This window comes from Bubalus kerabau, chromosome 1, assembly GCF_029407905.1.
Source record: "Bubalus kerabau isolate K-KA32 ecotype Philippines breed swamp buffalo chromosome 1, PCC_UOA_SB_1v2, whole genome shotgun sequence".
NCBI classification, from domain to species: Eukaryota; Metazoa; Chordata; class Mammalia; order Artiodactyla; family Bovidae; genus Bubalus; species Bubalus kerabau.
The window spans coordinates 254219356-254240856 of NC_073624.1; the positions used below are offsets into that span (position 1 = coordinate 254219356).

The 21501-nt window shown below is 37.1% G+C and overlaps 1 protein-coding gene across 11 annotated transcripts in view; it reads right to left on the reverse strand.

Moving 5' to 3' along the window:
* The window catches only part of EDIL3 (EGF like repeats and discoidin domains 3), an 818524-nt gene extending 800207 nt beyond the window's left edge, over positions 1-18317 (reverse strand). The window contains exons 1-2 of one of the 11 annotated variants that reach the window (XM_055563390.1): positions 17177-18308; positions 16797-17011 (exon numbers count right to left, since the gene is read on the reverse strand). The gene's annotated coding sequence lies outside the window, so the exon portion shown is untranslated. Of the gene's footprint in view, positions 1-16796 lie in introns of all 11 variants that reach the window. The other 10 variants (XM_055563384.1, XM_055563418.1, XM_055563373.1 and 7 more) reach the window with 10 other exon arrangements.
* Positions 18318-21501: the final 3184 nt, after the last annotated feature.

The following is a 21501-nucleotide window of genomic DNA, read 5'->3' on the forward strand; positions in this document are numbered from 1 at the left end:
TAACTACCTCAGTGTGCAAGCTTTTCTTTCCGTTCAGTCTAAGCAGGAGCTCCTACTATGAGAGAGAGAGAGATCCAATCTGATGAGAGAGAGGAATTTATCTGATTGTTGCTGTATTTAGTCAAAGTCAAAGTCCTTGGTCCCAGAATTCTAATTACTGATGCCTTCAGTGAAATAAAGGATCCCAACAAAATTACAGAAATAAGTTTCTGGACTTCACTGTTGATTGCCAATATTGAGTATGAACTTGCTACTGGTATTTATGAGTATAAATCTGAAGTAAAAACACATGACTATCCCATCAGATATATTCAAGGTTGTTCAAAACCTTAGTATTGATTCTAGGAAGTTAGATTCTGCACTTGTCATTTCAACAAGATACTGAACAGTTTTACAACATAATTCGTCAGCCTTTACTTCTTGTCCTAAATAAATGAAAATATGAATATTTTGGACTAGCTGTACTTCCTAACCTGCCCTAAGGGAAAGTCGCTCAGTGGTGTGACGGTCCATGGAATTTTCTATGCCAGAATACTGGAGTGGGTAGCCTTTCCTTTCTCCAGTGGATCTTCCCAACCCAGGAATCAAACTCAGGTCTCCTGCATTGCGAGCAGATTCTTTACCAGCTGAGCCACAAGGGTAGCCCACCCTTCACTGGGACGAAAACTTTAAGTACCATCACTGAAGTTCTCTCCTCTTTTTCCTGCAGGCTCTTTAGAAACAATTAGTGCCATGCCACTTTGCTCCAGATGGTTCTTAGAATCACATTTGGGTGATTCTGGGATAGGTGATGAGCATTCACTCTAACTTATAAATATCCATTTCCTCCTTCTTCATCTGGTTTTATCTTTAAATTACTGCTGATGTCCAAAGTGGAAAGTCTGTTCACAAAGTTCTTTAAATTTTCTATTCCCCCCGATACTAGAAGGACATGATGGCTGGTACTACTGAGCTTGCCAGTACCCATGGCTGCAAACATCGAAGTTGAAACAAGTTGAAAACTCCATCCTTAATACTGTGTTTATCAGCAACAGAATAATTGTCACCACCAGGCTGTGATGCCTTTTGGTATTCAGTATTTATTGAAATTTTAAATAGAGAGATCTTTTGGTTCAAAGAACCCTGATTACTGGGTTTGACTTGATTCTATTAGACCTATTTGGGAACACTGCTAAAGTAGATAAACAATCTTTTCAAATGCTCCTTCACTAGCTTAAATCAAACTTCAGCTGCTAAGTCCTTCTTCTATATAAACTCCCATCCTACTATTATCAATGGTTCATTAAGGAATGCGTACTATACATATCAAAGTCTAAAGCTGGGACCAAAAAGACTGGCTATGTAGCCTCATAAGTTTAATAGAGACAACTGAAGACAATTTCATATTATTGAACAAAGGGAAAAATGGCTCTGTCTCAAAGGGGCATTTTGCTCTTTCATGCTAAAATTCAAAATACAGTTGGTTTCTACATAGTGACTATTGAGCTAATGTTTAGGTAAACTTTCTTTCAATTACTGAGAGAGCAAACTTAAACAGATAAATTATTGACTACAGAAGCACAGATGATTTGAAAATGTATAATGCTTGTCTACTTAAGGAGTGTAAATGCTAAGTAGGAACAGTTCCTTCCTCTAGTAAATGATAATGATATTCAGTTAATTTCTTTTCAAAATTTGTATCTATTTAGATCTGAAATGCCTTATTGGAAAAGCATTAGAGGCTGCAGCTGCTAAACAGAAAGTTATTCAGAAGGCCAGGATAATGATATCTGTTTTCCAATCTCTGAAAAGAACTGACTTGAATGTAAAATGTGGGGTATTGTGTTTAATTAGAAATCATTACATCACTCCCAAAAGAAGGCACTTCTCCTCAATGAGAGGGGTCATGGTAGAATATAAACTAGGTATTTTATAAATGCTGCTGGGTAGATAACCCAGATTTGCTTTTCTGGTTCATCTGGAAGAGCTCATTAAATGGTAAGCTTCACATATTATGCTGTGCATGACTTCTGAAATGCTGGAAAATTAAATCCTGGTGGCTCACTGCTCGTCCACCCCATTTGATACTGAGGTCTTGGCTTGGAGTGGCTGATATAAGTCAGCACCTTGACAGATAAATGGCATTTGTTTAATTTAAATGACACTCGTCATGCTGCCTTTTGTTCTAAAGCACTATGAGGTTAATTGAGCAGATATGAAAAATTAGCCAGGCTAAAATTGCCTCTGCTCTAAATCAGAATTATTAATCCACTGGCCTTAATTTAGAGCCTCTCGATTTTCTTTGATAGACTGTATCATGCAGACTGTTCAAGGGAGAAATGCTAGTGATAATAACCTAGTTTTTAAATTTTATGTGACCAGGAATTTCAGCACAATCAAATTGAACAGATTTCAAATTCTCACCATGGAAATGTGGCTTTTTTATCTAACTTATTTATGCCATTATATGGTAAAGAAAGTGTGAGAGTAGGTCTTATCAGCAACTTTTAATTTGCAAGTTTGCTTATGACCTTCAAAACCATTTCACACTAAACATAATCTAAGATTTCATGAATACACAGCGCCTTTCCATTTTATGTAGATAACAATGTGTTGAAGACTTTGTATCTTATAGCAAAGTAATTAAGGCCACATCCATTGTGTTTCCATATAGTAAGTAATTACAGAGGTGATTGGAACATTTCTGTAGAGGATTAGCTTAATTTATCAAGCAGTGATTCTTGCGGAATAAATAAGCAGAGACACCCTTCAGCTAAATTGTCTTCCCTTCTCTACCTACAGAATATGAATGGGATGAAAGGGATAATTTAATATAGTAATGAAGTCCATGCCCTTCAGTTAAGAGGGATTCCCAAAGCTTCCAAAGGTTCAAAGTGCGGACCACCAGGGAATATTTGGAGCCTATGGGGAGACAGTACCATTTCCTACTTCAACTCATCCATAAATTGTCTGTGCCCAGTTCCTATATACAGTTAGGGCATATTTTATATATGATTTAGGTATTGACTTTGGATGTTCATAGTCACAATTACACTTAGAAATTCCTTAAATTTGTCAGATATAACCTTTGAGTGCTCAAAAGCATTATTTTCTCATTTTGTTAATGTTATCAGTTATTTTTATTGATAGTAATTTATTTTACAGCTGTACTTCATTTCACATGTATACTGTATTTCAAAAATACATTGTCTGTGTACATATTTTTATCATTATCCATAGTTAAGGGTATTCTTGCAGACAAGAACTGCAGCATTTAATTTGTTTGCAACAAGTGGGCTTTCCTGGTGGTTCAGATGATGAAGAATCTGCCTGCAATGCAGGAGACCTGAGTTCAACCCCTGGGTTGGGAAGATCCCCTGGAGAAGGAAATGGCAACTCATTCCAGTATTCTTGCCTGGGAAATCCCAAGGACAGAGGAGCCTGGTGGGCTACAGACCATGGAGTTACAAAGAGTCGGATAAGACTTAGCAACTAAACAACACAGTAACACAGGTACCTCCTTCCTGTTAAATCCCTAGTACAAAACAGAATTCAATTTTAGCCATGGAATTTAGCTGTGAACATGACTAGGGACAGATACACTAATCAAGCCAAATAAGCAAAAATACACAGTGAACTTTGTCTACAGATGCCATGTGATATTAGCAATTACCCACACCCTGGTGACTCAGATGGTAAAGAATCTGCCTCAAACGTAGGACACCTGGACAACCCTGGGTTCAATCCCTGGGTTGAGAAGATCCCCTGCAGAAGGGAATGGCTATCCACTCCAGAATTCCAGGCAAGCTTCAGAGGAGCTTAGTGGACTCTAATCCATGGAGTCAGACATGACTGAGTGACTAACACAGGCAATATTCCTACAAGGACAGGAGGCTTCTTTGAAGCTACCTGTATGAATTTACACAGAATTTTTGAATAAATGGGGGCAAAAGAGAACACTAAGGGAAAGGAAAAGATTAAATGTAAAAGTATCTTTTCTGTATGAAAATTACCTCTATAAATGTTAATTTCTATATTTGTTGGAAGACAAGAAAAAATAACAAAATTAAAAAAAAAAAAAAAAGCTTCACCTTCTCCAAAGATTTATTCTAATTTTGTTAATGATTTGCCTGGAGAGCCAATAAGCTCAATAAATAATTTTTTGTTCAATTCTGGTTAACTTTGTTTTCCTGATTCATGATCCATGTTTAGACAATATATTCCAGGCATCAGAAAATATCAGTACTGTCTGGCAGGGTGAAAACTGTGACAGTATAGAATTTTACCTTCTGTTTTTAACATATTTACATTTCCTTATTTAACAAAATAAGCCAGTGATCCAGTTCAATATATTAGATCAACTTTAGAACTTCATTAGGGATCAACAGGGAATTTGGTGAGCCTCTAGACTTGAAAGTCTTCTATCCCAACAAATTCAATGGCATACATTCTTATGTATACTAAGATAGGAGAGAACCAAACAATTCTTATAAAGGTATTTTAAAAAATTATGCATTCTGAAGAAAAATAAATCCAATCATATGGAAGGACTAGGATTATCTGTAACTGTAGAAACATGCATCGGATATGAACGGCTTGTGAGTAGAGATAATTTGACTTCTTTAAATTGCAGGATTTTTTATGTACACAGACAATAAGCAGTTAGATGATATAACACAAGATTCTATATACAGGAAAAAAAGTCAGCTAGATAAACACACAACAGAAAATTTCTGGAGGTTTGGAGGGGGAAAACAAAGAATTCAGTATAATACTCCTGAAAGAAACAAGAGTATAGTTGAATAAAAGGTAAGTATTTTCAAGAAAGAAAATGTCCTTGGAAAGAATGATTCAATAAGAATTGCATTTCTTCCTGGATGCTAGGTAATTTTATTTTAAAAATCCCTTGTAAGAATAAATATGCCATGAAAACACTGAAGAATATCAGTGGAAGCAGGTTGAACGATGTTATATTACAGTATTTTAAAATACATTAAAGTATATTATTTGTTGTTGCTGTTTAGTTGCTAAGTTGTGTCTGACTTTTTTGCGACCTCATGGACTGTAGCCTGTCAGGCTCCTCTGTCCATGGGGATTCTCCAGGCATGAATACTGGAGAGGGTTGCCATTTCCTTCTCCAGATCTTCAAGACCCAGAGATGGAACCCACATCTACTGCATTGCAGGTGGATTCTTTACTGCTGAGACACAAGGAAAGTCCAAAGTACATTTTATGGCTCTATAAGTTAAAAAGGTATTCTTATAAATTAAAAAATACACAGAGAAATGTTACACTAAAAATATTCAAAAATAGATCTAAATGTATAAGGAAATTGATGATAAAGGTGAAGAAAAGGTCATTTTAATAAAGTGCTGAGACAACTGTTCCTCCAGATGGAAAAATATAAGATTGTGTTAAATCCTGTCATCCAATAGTATCAATATATAATGCATATTAAATCAAAACAAAACTAGCCAAGTACCATATACTGGTCTATTGGAGAAGCAAAAGAAATTTTTCTATGACCTAAAGTTCAGAGTCTATTTAAAAAAAGCTAGTTAGATTTAGCTACATAATCAAAATATAAACTCATTCATTAAAAAAGTAGAATGAAAAATGACCAAAAAATGCACTTGCACTTATACTGGAAAGGATTAATAGCCTTATTATACAAAATGCTTCAAAACATTGAAATAAACAACCAATAAAAAATGAGCAAAACATATAAATTCAGTGAACAGAATAAGAAACACAAATATCCCCAAGAATATGAAAAGATACTCAATCTAGTTCATATGTATTATACATATACAAGTGAAACATGCATTGATATGCCACTTCTCACCCGTCAAATTCAGAACATTTTAAATTTTGATAACATAATAAGCTTCTAAGACTGTTTCATAAGGAAACACACTCTCTCAAATAGTTGGTAGAAATGCAACATTTTTGGCTAGGCAATACCTAGCTAAATTATACATGAGCCTCACTTCTACGAATCTAATATACAATGGCAAAAATATGAAATGTTGTATTCACATGGCTATTCATTTTTGCATCATTCATGGGAACAAGGACAAGTAACAAAATGGTAACAAAAATGCTACCGCTGCACAATAGAGTTCCATGCTTATTTTAAATGGATATGCAAGGAAGATCTTACAGGGTAAGCACAGATTGTGTAAAAAGACTCAGGGAAATAAAATTATAAATATGCCCACAGTTGCTTATATTTCTAAGAAGAAATAGTAAAAGAATAAGCCAAAAACTATTAAAGACAGCCACATGTAGGAGAAAAAACATGAAGAGGATAAATGAAAGAAATTAAAATTTTCTGAAATTCCATTTTTTATAATTTTGACATGAGAAACAATGAGAATGCTTTATAAAACTCAAAACAAACTTTTAAAAAAATCCTACAATTTAAAAACAAATGGGGATTAAACTGTATATTAAGTTTGTGGCATAATTGCCCAGGGAATATTTATTTATTTATTTATTTTTAAATTTTATTTTATTTTTAAACTTTACATAACTGTATTAGTTTTGCCAAATATCAAAATGAATCCGCCACAGGTATACATGTGTTCCCCATCCTGAACCCTCCTCCCTCCTCCCTCCCCATTCCATCCCTCTGGGTCGTCCCAGTGCACCAGCCCCAAGCATCCAGTATCCAGGTTCAATGCACGATACTGGGAGTATTTATTACAAGAGATTTTAAAACACCACAGTTTGACAGTTCCAAATGAAATAATCCTAAGAATAGAATATAAACAAAGAAACACTAAACTGTTTTCAATGCTATTATTGACATAAGTAGTCTTAGTATTTCTATTACATGGTATTTCTATAAGATGTTAAAATTAAAAAGTACAGAATTAGTAAATGGCAAGAACCAAGATATATTAAAGAAAATAACCAAGCAACTTATTTGGTTTTTTTCATATGAGCTGTATTTTAGATTTATGAAATGTAGTTGATAAAGTTATTCTTTATTAAAAGAACAAAGTCCAGTTAATAAATAGAGAGGAAATGAAAAGACAAACTAAACACTGACCCACTTTTTTTTTAAGATGACTAAATTTGGGACAGTCAGACATCTAGTGACTCCTGGTGTTGACCTGAAGCAGACTGTCAGGTATCTCTTTGGCAAAAATGGGCTTATCCTGGATTAGCAGAGAATTATAATTTGGGGTCAAAGGCAAGCCACATGCAAGTACTTTCAGAGCAAGAGGAGGAAAATGTGTTTATATAGAGGAAAAGGAAATTGGGAGGGCTGCTACTGCTAAGTCACTTCAGTTGTGTCTGACTCTGTGCGACCCCATAGACGGCAGCCCACCAGGCTCCCCCGTCCCTGGGATTCTCCAGGCAAGAACACTGGAGTGGGTTGCCATTTCCTTCTCCAACACATGAAAGTGAAAAGTGAAAGTGAAGTCACTCAGTTGTGTCCGACTCTTAGTGACCCCATGGACTGCAGCCCACCAGGCTCCTCTGCCCATGGGATTTTCCAGGCAAGAGTACTGGAGTGGGGTGCTGTTGCCTTCTCCTATTGGGAGGGCTACAGTCAACAAAGAGGCCATGGCTTTTCATTGGCTGAGTCCTTGCCAGGAAAAAGAAGTCTTTTCTTCTGCTGGGCTTTGATATCCTCATGGTACATGGCAGGTCCCCTTTCTGGTCTCTGAGCACTATTTATTGAGGTTTCTGTTTGGTTATTTTTTACACTGATATGATAACATTATTTTTTTTTACACTGTTATCATAACATTAAGTATGCATAACCAGTTAAGATATATTATTAATTACTATGCTTGCTAAAAATTCAACTTGAATTTTATGGTGCCGTCAGACTGATATACAATTTAGAGGCAACCCAGGGAGCTAAAGAAATGTGTTAAATGATCCCATTAGAAAGGAACTCGTCAACCCAGAATGTGGGGAAGTCTACAGAGCAAGTCTTCAACAAATAATGCTATGAAAAATAATTGAGCATAAAGACATCACAGATTAAAAGAAATTTAAGGGACACATGAACAAAATGCAATATGTGGACATGATGTAGGTCCTGTTTTGATCAAACCAAACTTACAAATTTTTTTAGAGACAACCAGGAATATTTTGACAGGCTAGGTATCAACTAACATTGAAAAATTACTATTAATTTGGATAAATGTGATAATGTGTTGTTTAAAGAAATCCTTAAGTTTTAGAGATACCACACAGTGATGTATTTAAGGGAGAAATGCTATGTCAGTTGTTGTTTAAAAATACTGAAGCAAAAAATACAGGAAATAGATAAAAGACTAGTCAACACTGACATGTTGAAGCTAGGTGTTTATGATTAGTTTATTATCCTGTTCATCTCATTTTTAATATTTGACAATTTCTACTTTATTACAAAAGTGTTCAAATATATATATAACAAAAACAGGGCCACTATAGGCTATCATTTCAGGCCAGTGACTATTTGGAAACAATAGAGCCAACAGAACAATAGAATATGCTTCTGTTTAAAAAGCAAAAATAAGCACATGAGAAAGCATTGGGTTCTAGCTCCATGAAGAAGGGATTTTTAAACATGCTGAAGAAAGATTATTCTGCAAAGGAAGCCATGATGCAGGAAGTGGAGGCAGACTACTGACCACGGACAGGTTTCTCTGGGAAACAGAAACAAACCATGTGGGCCCAATATATGCTCCCTGCCAAGTCTAATGAAGACAAAGGGTATAAACATATGAAAACAAATATGGACAGCCCTCTCTTAATGTCTATATTAGTCCCACTTTTATTTTTGGATATGCTTCACAATGAACAGAATTTTCCCATGTTATTCTAACTGATTATTAATGCATCACCAGTATATCTATACTATCATAACATATGTGAGGTACATAGTTACAGACACATTTGATTTCTACAATGCAATTTCATATACACACACACACACACACACATATATATATATATTCCCTGAAAACAAGTCACATGAAAACAAATGAAGCTTGATTTATACCTTTCAAGTAGGTCTGCTTATTGATCTAAGTTTTAGCTGTTAATATTAACACTGATAAAATTAATGGATTTTTAAAACTTCCCCTTCTTTTTGAAAAAATACAATTCACCTATATAAGTCAACAGGTCCAAAGTGGATTATGCTTATGCCAATTTCCACATCACCAAACTAAGACTTAACTATAGTTTCAACTCTCAAAAAACCAGGCAGTCAAGAATCACCTGACCAGGGCTTCCCTGGTGGCTCAGTGGTAAAGAAGCCTCCTGCCAATGCAGGAGACCCGTGTTCCATCCCTGGTCCAGGAATAGTCCACACGAACAGAGCAACTAAGCCAGTGCACCACAACTTTTGAGCCTGTGCTCTGGAGCCAGGGAGTGCAACCACTGGACCCACATCCTGCAGCTACTGAAGCGTGGATGCCCTACAGCCTGTGCTCCACAACAGGAGAAGCCACTGCAATGAGAAGGCCACACACCGCAACTAGAGTGTAGGCTCCAGCTGTTGCAAATAAATAAAAGCAGCCCTGCAATGAAGACCCACTACAGCCAAAAATAAATAAATAAATAAAATAATCACCTCATCAGCTCTGGTTATATAATCTGCCTGAGAGATCCTCACCATCCTCTAAAGAAAAATAACTTTGCAGTAACTAACCTTTTCTTATTGTGTGTAGTATGACTTGCTTGTTCCTGCTCCTTTTGTACAGTTCCTCAGAGCTTCTTTCTTTCTGCTAGATTGAATGCTGCCCCATTTGAAATGGCTTTTGCTTAAATAAACTCTAAATGTTTAATATATGCCTCTGCCTCAGTTTATCTTTTTAAAGTATTATATGGTACATCAGCTACTTTGCATTTTATTGATGTTTCTGGGAACACATTGCAGAATAGGTACCAATCGTAACAAACTTGGAGGCACTAATATTTCCTATAGGAGATGTATTATTGTAACTTGTCACACAATTTTATTATTTGTTATAACTTTTATATATCATGATAACAGACAATGTAGTAGAAAACTTTCATATTTTCTGTTCTTAAAACATTTTCTCCTGTTGATGACACATTTCCAAATTAGTTGAATGTCTTAAGTTACATGCCATTTCTACATAGATTATGTACAAAGGTTATGGCATGAATATGTTCTCTAGAATTTAGATCAAAAAAACTCTTAACACTCCATTTGTAATTTTTCTTCCATTTACATCTTGTATTTTTTTTTAATGCTCTCCTTTTCAATGTATTTATCCCTAATATTGGAGAAGGAAATGGCAACCCACTCCAGTGTTCTTGCCTGGAGAATTCCGGGGACAGAGGGGGACAGTGGGCTGCTGTCTATGGCGTCGCGCAGAGTCGGACATGACTGAAGCGACTTAGCAGCAGCAGCACCCCTAATATGGCATTTAAAGCTTCATGTTTTTCTGCACTCTCACACGGCAGAACTTACTCTACCCTAAACTACCTTAACTACCCTAAAATAGTGATTCTCGGATTAAAGTTTCAACCATTTTAGGGTTCTGCATGGCCCCTTTAAGGACTTCCAAATGAAGAGCAGAAATAACCACAATGCTCTCCAATCTTAACTCCACCTACTCCTGTATCAATCTTAGCTTTTATGCTTTCACCAATATTTTATGCATTTATTTATGAGTTCATTTTAATGAGGGTTCTGCTGTTTAAAGTCACACCCAGTAAAATTTTCACACAGATCACTTCAGAACTATTGTACTGTTGACCTGGAAGTTTTAATATTTACCCTATAGCTATTTTTTGAGAATCTATTCTCTGCTAAGCATTTTGCTTAGCATTTAGGTAGGTTAGAAGTCTATCTTGACCTTGAGACCAAAGGCCAGTAAGAGGAGAGAGTTGTACTCAGCAGAGGGAATTTTAGACTTACAGAGAAAAAAGCAGAGGAGGAAGAAAAGAAATTAAGACCTAATGAAGCTGATGGAGAAAAACAATTCAGATAAAAAAATGCTGATAATTTTTCCTTCCATGAAATTCAAGAGCCTTTTGCAGGGAAGTATGAAGGGGAATTGAGACTACAGTCTTCTCAGCCTGTCTCAGTCCCCTTCAGCATTTTGAGTCCACCATGAGCATTTTGCAATGGTGAGGTGCTTCAATTGTTTAGACATAGCATTGTTTTCCAAAGCATGAGCCTCTATCATATCAAATACACAATTAAGAATGAACAATGCACTCTAACTTAGGAAAAGTTTGCCATGCTAGAGTCAAAAAAACGTTTCCTGGAAGACAGTGTATTAATTACCAACTTCAGAGATGATTTTTAAGATTTAAGAAATTATCAAGTGCCATTTTCACTTTATGCACTTTTATGCACAGTCTTTAAACCAAACTCCACTGTGTATGGTAATGGAAGCCATAATGAAGTTTCACCAGATGGAGGTTGATCTCACTCCAGAGAAGACTCAGAAGGTGAGGACTTACTCTGGAAGTGGATGTAACAGTGGAGGTCATGGCATGTTAGAAATGAGAAAAAAAAACTTCAGGGGCAGTGAAATATACATTTGAGAAAAAGTGGCATGGATAGTAGACAGTAGTGTAGTAGTTCGGAGAAGGCGATGGCACCCCACTCCAGTACTTTGCCTGGAAAATCCCATGGACGGAGGAGCCTGGAAGGCTGCAGTCCATGGGGTCGCTAAGAGTCGGACACGACTGAGCGACGTCACTTTCACTTTTCACTTTCATGCATTGGAGAAGGAAATGGCAACCCACTCCAGTGTTCTTGCCTGGAGAATCCCAGGGGCGGGGGTGCCTGGTGGCTGCCGTCTGTGGGGTCACACAGAGTCAGACACGACTGAAGTGACTTAGCAGCAGCAGCAGTGTAAGTAGTTCACTTTTGTTAATAGCACTGGGCTCTTGGAGGGAAAGTGAAAACATCTCCCCTACTGTCTAGTTGGCTCCCTTCCTCTTTCCTTTTGAATGTGGTCTCCCCTTCCTCTCATGGAAAATGAAGAGTGCAAGTGGATAACAATCCAAGAGGGGAAATTTTCTCAAGAGATACGTGGCTTTGGAGCCATGCCAAACAGCGCTGAAAAACTCATCCTAAAACCATGCCTGGTTTTAACAGAAACTTGTAACCAACAGAAATGTGTCCTCCTGTCTCCTTGCTTGGCTGCATTTAGAAATAAACTGTTGTAAACTTTGGCATCTCAACATTTGGTTTGCTGCACCTGATTTTTGGAATGAGTTTAATTCAATCCAAACCTTTGATCTTCAGCAGTAAAAAGAACCGTTCTCTGCAGATAGCTTGCCATGAGATTCGGAAACTGAAGTCCCCTGTCAACCAACAAAAGGGTAAAGGTTCCAGTTCCACTGTGATTTGACAATGTGTAAAAATTGCCCACCACAAGCTGAAATCAGCTTTTCACATTTACATCTTACAGGAGATAGTGCCTTCCCTAACCCTTTAAAAATGTATTAATGTGCAGTGAAGCTGCCTAAATACCAGTTCAGTATTTCAATGTAAGATCAGGACAGTAATTATGGCTTGTTGCATAGAATGTAAAAAATTCTACAGCAAATTAATAGACATTTCAGTTTCCAAAGTGACACCATCACTTTTGTGTTTGTGCACCCTGGCTGGCGATACTATTGAATGCACTCCCAATACAGATGGAAATGGTGAACTGAACAAAATATACTATTAGGTGAGAGAACCTTGACAATTTAATGCTGCATGTTACAAAACACTTAAAGCACACATTTCTTCTATTGGAAAAAATATCATCTTCATGTGACTTACAATGTCATAATCAGGAAAGTCTTATTACTCTTCTAAGTCAGAAAAAAATAAGATGCGATAAAACAGAAAATGAACCATGGATCATGAGCAGCTCGTCCCTTTGGTTCTACAGTAAAGAGGTCAGCAAACAGGTGAAGTGAGAAAATACAAATCATTTATTGGCTTAATGCATAGCTTTTCTTGCTAAGCAGATTAGTTTCCTTAAACTGATGTCTGGCATCAGATGTATGCAGCTCAGTAATAGTCTGTGTGGGATACTGAACTCATAGAGAAGGGAGCTAGTTAGCTCAGATGATGACTCAGAACATCTCTTCTGCAATTGCATATAGTTTTGACTGAAGAGTTATGTTCATCAAGAACCTAACTCAACCAGCAAAAGATCAGAACAATTGGAAGAGGGTGTTCACATGAGAAGTCAATGTTTAAAATCAAGAAAGCAGGCAGATTAGGAAGATTAGCACAGAGAAATTAGCTAAGGGAAAAGCCTGAGGAAATATGAAGGATGAAGAGTTTTTCCTCTGGTTACACATGTTCTTGGACAAGGAGAAAAGATTAGTTTATATACAGCTTATTCAGAGATCAGGACTCATACTGTGTTATCATAAAGCAAATATATCTTCTCCACACTTGTAAAAATCTATTTGATAGGGATACATTTTTCCTGCTTCAGAATAAAACCTCTACCTAGACTTACAGCTTATTTGCTTGCTCTTAAATCACAAGAAACCCTCAGGTCATTTTAGTTCTTCAAAAAAACAAAAACAAAAAAGTGTTGTAGTTATCACTTCCAGTCCAGTAAACAAAATTCTGAAAATTTTCAGAGATAATTCATTCTATCAAGTCTGGTATAGTCCGGAAATAGGAAAGTGAGGAAAAAGACAAACTTAGCTTTTCTTGAGATTCCAACTTTGTAAGGGAAAGAAAAGGTCCTCCTTGTACTAGTACTGGTTTGAATAGCTGCACTGTTTGCTCAGTGGGACTGAAGTATGTTTAAAGCTGATTTCTTTTTCTTTTTTTCCTTCTGGAATGCTATCACTAGTAAGCTATTCTCATCATCCCAGAAGAAAGAGAAAACTGACACCTCTCCTACCTCACCCCCCTCCATGATGGCAAGGAAAGTTGAAATTCTCTTCTCTGTCTCCAATACAACTCTATCATGATCACAAGTGTTTAGAGCCAAGAAGCATGAAAGGAATTTAGACACTCCTTTTGTATGTCCTGAATTGATGATCCTGAACCTCAATTTGGGCTGTGGGAGTATGTGTCATGTTATTGTTATGAGGCAAGCAGGTCCTCTCGGCATACACTGAAACTGAAACTGCTCATTACCAACAAAACACTCATCACCTTCTCATCTGATTTTGTTTAAAGATCCTTCTTAAAATACATATACTTTGACTACACAGGGACATCACTTACATTTATTTCCCTTTAGATATTTCTATTTTTATTATCTGTCCCAATACTGCAGTGATGAATTCAAGTTCCTTCTCTGTTCTGCAAAATGCCTGCAGCAAACCACTCGTAAGAGACTCTTATGAAAATACTTTCTACAGCTGAGGTCAGAGTGGCTTTTGAGACCTTCCTTAACTTAGAGGGAAACATACAAACAAAATCTTTCAAGCCAATTATTACCTGGGAGATTCCCCCCACTAGTGTGTTAAGTTGTTTCTTATCTTCTTCTACCAGATACCACCTTTTTGAAAAAGTTGAGACTAACATTTTTCCTCTGTGCATTGCTTAGGCTTTGCTCCTCTTTTATTATGATTGCTTTACAGTTTCCCTTCAGGTATGTGCAGAATACATAACTTGTTTTCAAATTCTCTAAGATATAGAGAAATATTGACTCAGAAGAAGTATCAAATTATCAATCTATGTTATTTATGGGAAAAAAAGAGAAATATCCTGATCCCTCAGTCATTCCTCACTTCACTGCAATTTATGTTCTGTTGATACATATTACAGAAACTGCTCTCACCAACATCACCACCTTGACCTTTCTAAATCTTATCCTTCTTGTCTCCTGTATGCCAGTTGACCCTTTTGGCCATTTGACTCATCCTCAAAACCATTGTTTTGGTTCCACACCATATTCATATATTCTTTCATATTCTCTTACACACACACCATACACAAGCACATACACACACAAATTCTGGCAGTTCTCTTTAGTCATATGAACTAGGTGCTTCCCCTCTGCTCACCTTGCAATATTGCTTTTTCTCTTCAATCCATGGAAAGTAATAAATAAAAGCCCTATGTATTCTTCCTCCATACCCATTGCATCAATTACCACATTTACAGCAATTAACTCCTGTGGTGCTCTGTGGAGTGGTATTTCCAAATTCTAATTTAGTAAGCTTTCTTGACTATAGAGATGAAAAAAGTAAATGCTACATTTCTCAGAGCCCCTTGCAGCTAGATATATGGATATGACTTAGGGTTTATTGGGAGACGGCAATGGCAACCCACTCCAGTACTCTTGCCTGGAAAATCCCATGGACGGAGGAGCCTGGTAGGCTGCAGTCCATGGAGTCGCCAAGAGTCAGATGTGACTGAGCGTCTTCACTTTCACTTTTCACTTTCCTACATTGGAGAAGGAAATGGCAACCCATTCCGGTGTTCTTGCCTGGAGAATCCCAGGAACAGGGGAGCCTGGTGGGCCGCCGTCTATGGGTCACACAGAGTCGGACATGACTGAAGCGACTTAGCAGCAGCAGCAGGGTTTATTGAATGGATGAATACACTTAGGATCTCAAAAGACTGAAAGCAGGTGTGTTAGTTTCTCTTCTTTAACAAATTGCTTAAGCTTAGTGGCTTAAACCTCAAAGAGATGGATAAATTCCTAAAAATATACAATCCACTATGACTGAGTCCACCCCACTCCAGTACTTTTGCCTAGAAAATCTCATGGATGGAGGAGTCTGGAGGGCTGAAGCCCATGGGGTCGCTGAGAGTCGGATACGACTGAGCGACTTTACTTTCACTTTTCACTTGCATGCATTGGAGAAGGAAATGGCAACCCACTCCAGTGTTCTTGCCTGCAGAATCCCAGGGACGGGGGAGCCTGGTGGGCTGCCGTCTATGGGGTCGCACAGAGTCGGACACGACTGAAGCGACTTAGCAGCAGCAGCATGACTGAGTCATGAAGAAATAGAAAATATGAACATACCAATCATGAGTAAGGGGACTGAACCAATAATCAAAAACCTCCCAACAAATAAAACACCAGGATAAGACGGCTTTGTTGGTGAATTTCATCTAACATTCAAAGAATTAATTTCAACCCTTCTCAAATTCTTCCCTCCTCTCCCAAAAAAATAGAAATGAAGGGGAACACTCAACTCATATTAGGATAGCAACTCATGTTAATACCAAAACCACACAAGGGAGGCACAAGAAAATTACATGCCAATATCCCTGATAAACACAGACACAGCCTTAACAAAATGTCAGTAAACTGATTCCAACAAACTTAGTGGCTTAACACTGATTTGTACACTCATTTCACAGCAGCATTATGCAAAATACTCATAGTCAAAAGATAGAAACAACTCATGCTCCCATCAAAGAATGAATATGTAAATGAAATATAGTATATATGTACAGTGGACTATTATTCAGTCTAAAAAATTAAAGAATTTCAGACACCACAATAGGCATAAACCTTAAAGAGGTTATGCCACATCAAATAAGCCAGTCATGAAAGACAAATACTATATATAATTTCACTTACATGAGATAACCAAAGCAGTCAAATTCGTACAAAATAGACAAAATAGAATGGTATTTATCAGGGGTTGGAGGGAGCAAGGGAATGGGAGAATCATTTTTTAACAGGTATAAAACTTCCATTTGTAAGACAAAATTAGTTCTGGAGATTGGATGAAAATTACGCTGTGAATATACTTAATGAACTGTATGTACAATTAGTAACAGTTAAAATGATGAACTTCATGTTTTTTATATTTAACACAATTAGAAACTTAAAAAAAATTAAACATATTTCAAACACACACAAACACCCAATTTTATTTTTTCTTACCTTAGAGTACCATCCGTTGGAAGTCCAACATGGGTCTCAATGGAGACAAATCAAGGTGTCAGTAGGGGCTGTATTTCTGCTGGAGAACATTTCTTCTAGAAAGAGTTCTGTTCCCTGGTTTCTGGCTGCCTTCCTCCATCTTAAAGCCAGCAACAGGTGGACTGAATCCTCTTAATGCTGAATCTCTGATTCACTGCAGCTGGAAAGGGTCCTCTCTGCTTGTAACAACTCATGAGATTAGATCGCTGTTGATTCACAAACTGGGGAGTTCCCTGGGAAAATCTAAAACCAGTCACTGAACATCGAGGACAAGAGACTGAAAAAAGAAGCAGATCACTGCAGACAGAGGGGTGGCAGTTTTAATAAGCAAGAGAACTTACATAGGAGGCTTGTCTTGAATGGCTGCAAGAAGAAATGTCCGATTCTGCCTGCTAGACTCTGAAAGGTTTATTTAAAGGCCTTAAAGGGGTTCAGTCATGAATTCAGTCCAGATGTGAAACTGTGGGTTATCACTAGTTGAATCAATTTCACCTATACCTGTTTCACTAAAAAAAAGTGATTTTTAAGACTTGTGCATCCTCCAAGTGGCACATAGTCCAAACAGTAAGATGTTTGCCAGAGCTGTTTTCCAGGAACTTGAAGTCAACTCTGTCTGGTTCTAACTGAGCTGGTAGAGCCTGGAGAGGCCCAGTCTTGAACCTTTGGATGCCAGAGGGTTGAAAACTCCAACCTCAGACCATGCTAAGAGCCTTCTGCTAAACTCCTTGAAAAGTGCTGAGGCCTGTAGCCTCCTTACACCTGCGCAGAAGGAGGAATGCTCATTGCTGCACCTTTTTCCACTCACACTTCCCCACACCCCCTATGCCTCATACTGCACAGTGGCTTTATCTCAGAAGTACCCCAAGCCCCTTGCATTCAGGGAGATTTAAGAATTGTTCTCCCATTTCCCTGCTTAGCTGCCTTGAAAATAACCCTATATTTGCTGCAAACCTTGGCATCTCAGCCTTTTATCTTGCTTCACATCAGGGAATGGTTCAGTATCAGGTGATCTCAACAACTCTCTACCCTCTTAAGTCTGTGTTCCTGAAACAGCTCCTGGAGTGAAAATGATGAGCAAAACGTACACTCCAAGAACAGGAGATGTGGTGAGGAAGTTCTGATTGCCAGGGCCCAGCTCTCAGATCAGTCAGCAGTCACGTAGGTGACCTCCTCTAACAATTGGGCCCACCTGGATAATCAGGACAATCTATCCATCTCAAGGTCCATACCCTTAATTACAATCTGAAAAGCCCTTTTTTCCATGTTAGGTAACAGGCCGAGCTTCCCCTGTTACCATTCAGCTTCTCACAGTAAGTTAGAAGGCAGACTATGAAATAAGCATGTTTTTGCTGTCATGAGTGGTATTTCCCCTTCATAGTTTCGTTGTCAGTATCTTAGAGGAAGCTCTTTAATCATGGCATAGGTAGTAATTTTTTTTTTTTTATTAGCCATAGCAAAAATCACTTCTTGACTCAGCAGATGCTTGATTATGGCTGAGTCATTTTTCCCTAGAAGTCCAGGCCTGAGTCTGTTCCTTTAGACAGTTTGTCAGTAGATATGAGATCTAAAATAACTTGTAATAAATATTTTTCTACAAAAATCTGCAAGGTTGAATTATATTATCTGAAACTGAACCCTGGTTAGTTTAACTTCCACATCTATATTACAGAGAAGTTACTGAAAAACATCAAATGTCCACTTACCTGTTGGATAACTACTCCTGTGAAATCCTCAGGGATTTCAAAAATCAGCATACAAAAAGCTAAATACATAATTGTACCCTCATATTCAGACCCATTTCTTGTTCCCTATAACAGTTAAAGCTTTGAGTTCTCAGTTGAAACCTTGGGAATCACCCAAGAATGAACTACTTTTAAAAAATCTCTCATATTCATTTAAGATTCAAATAGTATTGAACCCTTTTCTCCATATCTCTCAAATGCATACCTGCCTGTTTATTCTTACTGTTCATGTTTCATTACCTCTTAACTAGATCACTATAAACATGTTAACCAATTTCTCAATCACTATAGGCTCTTTTTTTCCCATCTTGATTAAGATATAATTGACCTATAATACTGTCAGTTTAAGATGTATTACAATGTGATGATTTGATATCAGTGGTAAAATGATTACCACAATAAGATTAGGTAACACATGCATCAATCTATTACCTCACAGTTATGTTTGCATGTGTGTGTATGTATGTCTCTGTGTGTGTAGGCGTAAGAACTTTTAAGATCAATTCCCTTAGCAATTTTCAAATAATGAATACAATATTATCAACTATAATTACCATGCTGTTCATTATGTCCCCAGAACTTACTCATCTTATGATTGGAAGTTTGTACTCTGTAACCAGCTTTACCCATTTTCCTCACTTTCCTGGTGGCTCAGATGGTAAAGAATCCGCCTGCAATGGGGGAGACCTGGGTTCAATCCCTGGGCTGGGAAGATCCACTGGAGGAAGGCATGGCAAGTCACTCCAGTATGCTTGCTTGGAGAATCTCCATGGACAGAGGAGCCTGGAAGGCTACAGTCCATGAGGTCCCAAAGAGTTGAACATGACTGAGTGACCAAGCACAGCACAAAATCACTAATCTGCTCTTTGCAACCACTGATCTACTGATCTACTCTTTTTCTATGAGTTTGGATGTTTTATGCTCTACATACAAGGAAGATCATACACTCTTTATCTTTCCCTTCAAATTTCATTTAGCATAATGTCCTCAAGGTCCATCCATGTTGTCACAAATGGCAGGATTTGCACACAATTGTCACAAATGACTGGATGTGCACATACACACAATTTTCTTTATTCATCTGCTGAAGGACAGTTAGGTTGTTTTCATGATTTGGCCATTGAAAATAATACTGTGATGAACATGAGGTTGCAGATAACCTTTTCATTCTTATTAAGATACTTATTTATTTTGGATATACTTAGAAGTGAGACTGATGGATCATACAGTAATTATATTTTTAATTGTTTGAGGAAATTGAGGTACAGTATGTACCAGTCTGCATTCCTGCTAACAGGTTACACCCTCTGCAGCATTTTTTATCTCTTGACTTTTTGATAACAGCCACCCTATCAGGTGTCAGGTAATATTTCACTGTGGTTTTGATTTGCAATTCCCTGGTGATTAGCGATGTTGAACACCTTTTCACGTACTTGGCCATTTGTACATTTCATGTACTTGTCTTCTTTGGAAGAATGTCTTTCCAGGTATTTTGTCCATTTTGAAATCAGATTTTTTTTTTTTTTTTTTTTTTTTTTTTGCTAATGAGCTGTATAAGTTCCCTACATATTTTGGATATTTACCTCTTTAGATATATGATTTTCAAATATTTTCTGTCATCCCACAAGTTGATGGTTTTCTTTGTTGTACAGATGCTTTTTAGATTGATATCGTCCCATTTGTTGATGTTTGCTTTATTTGTCTTTGCATTGTGTGTCATTTCTTCCAAGGAGTAATTGTCAAGGAGCTTTTCCCCTATGTTTTCTTCAGGGTGCCCACAAAAGGCTCTTTCTGAAGTGTGTATTAGATTATATGGCTCCTTGGTTAGAATCTTCTAAAAAGCATTAATTCTGTGTGCCTATACTAACTTATCCACCTGTAACTTACTGTTTAACTTTTCCTGACTTCTATTTTTCATCATGGTTCCAATTACAGCCCCTCCTCAAACCACTTTAAACTACCATGTTCCTGAAACTACCATGTTCCCTCCTTTTTTAAGATAGGCTTTCATTTTTATTCAAAATGCCCTCTGTATTTGAAACTCTATGAGCTCACACATGATTCAGCTCCCTAACTAATTTTCAGGCCTCACATTGTTAATCTCTGATGTACATCAGAATCTATTTCTTTTTTGGAGAGGGTGGTTTGTTTTAATTAACTTGAGCCAAGGCATAAGTCCTGCACTTTTTCACTCAATTGTTTTATGCACAGGAAATCACTTCATTATTAAGAAATATTCTAAAAATGTTTCTGATACACAGTTATAACAGAGAATAAATGTCATAGTGGTTAAATAGATCTTATTTCAGAGTCAGACAGATTTAAGGGATTGGACAGGTTGTCTTGAGTAGACGGGTCACATCACTATCAAATGTTCAATTCATTTTTTTCATCTGCAAAAGGAAAAAAGTAACCCCTATACAAGTTTGTCTAAGGATTTGCACTATCATTATAATTATCACAAATACTGAATACTTTTAGGGATTCTACAGATTTACGTATATGACCTTCCTCTGATTTTTCAATATGACCCAGAGTATATCTCTTAACTTTGCACAATATAAACAATATTAACAGTATCTTGACTTTCTAAATTGTGAGCTGTTTGTGAAAACACTTTTTTACTTAGAACTATTTTAGATTTACAAAAAATTGAGAAGATAGTATAGAGGTTTCCTATGTGTCTTGCACTCAGTTTACCTTCCTATTAACATACTGGTATGTTACATTTATTACAATTAGTGATTCATAATTGATACATTGTTTTTGTCTGTTGTTGGAAAAACAGAATGGGAAAGAGTACATATGTGTTCAAGAAAATCTGAGATTTCAAGGGAACATTTCATGCAAAGATGGGCACGATAAAGGACAGAAAAGGCAAGGACCTAACAGAAACAGAAGATATTAAGCTGTGGCAAGAATAC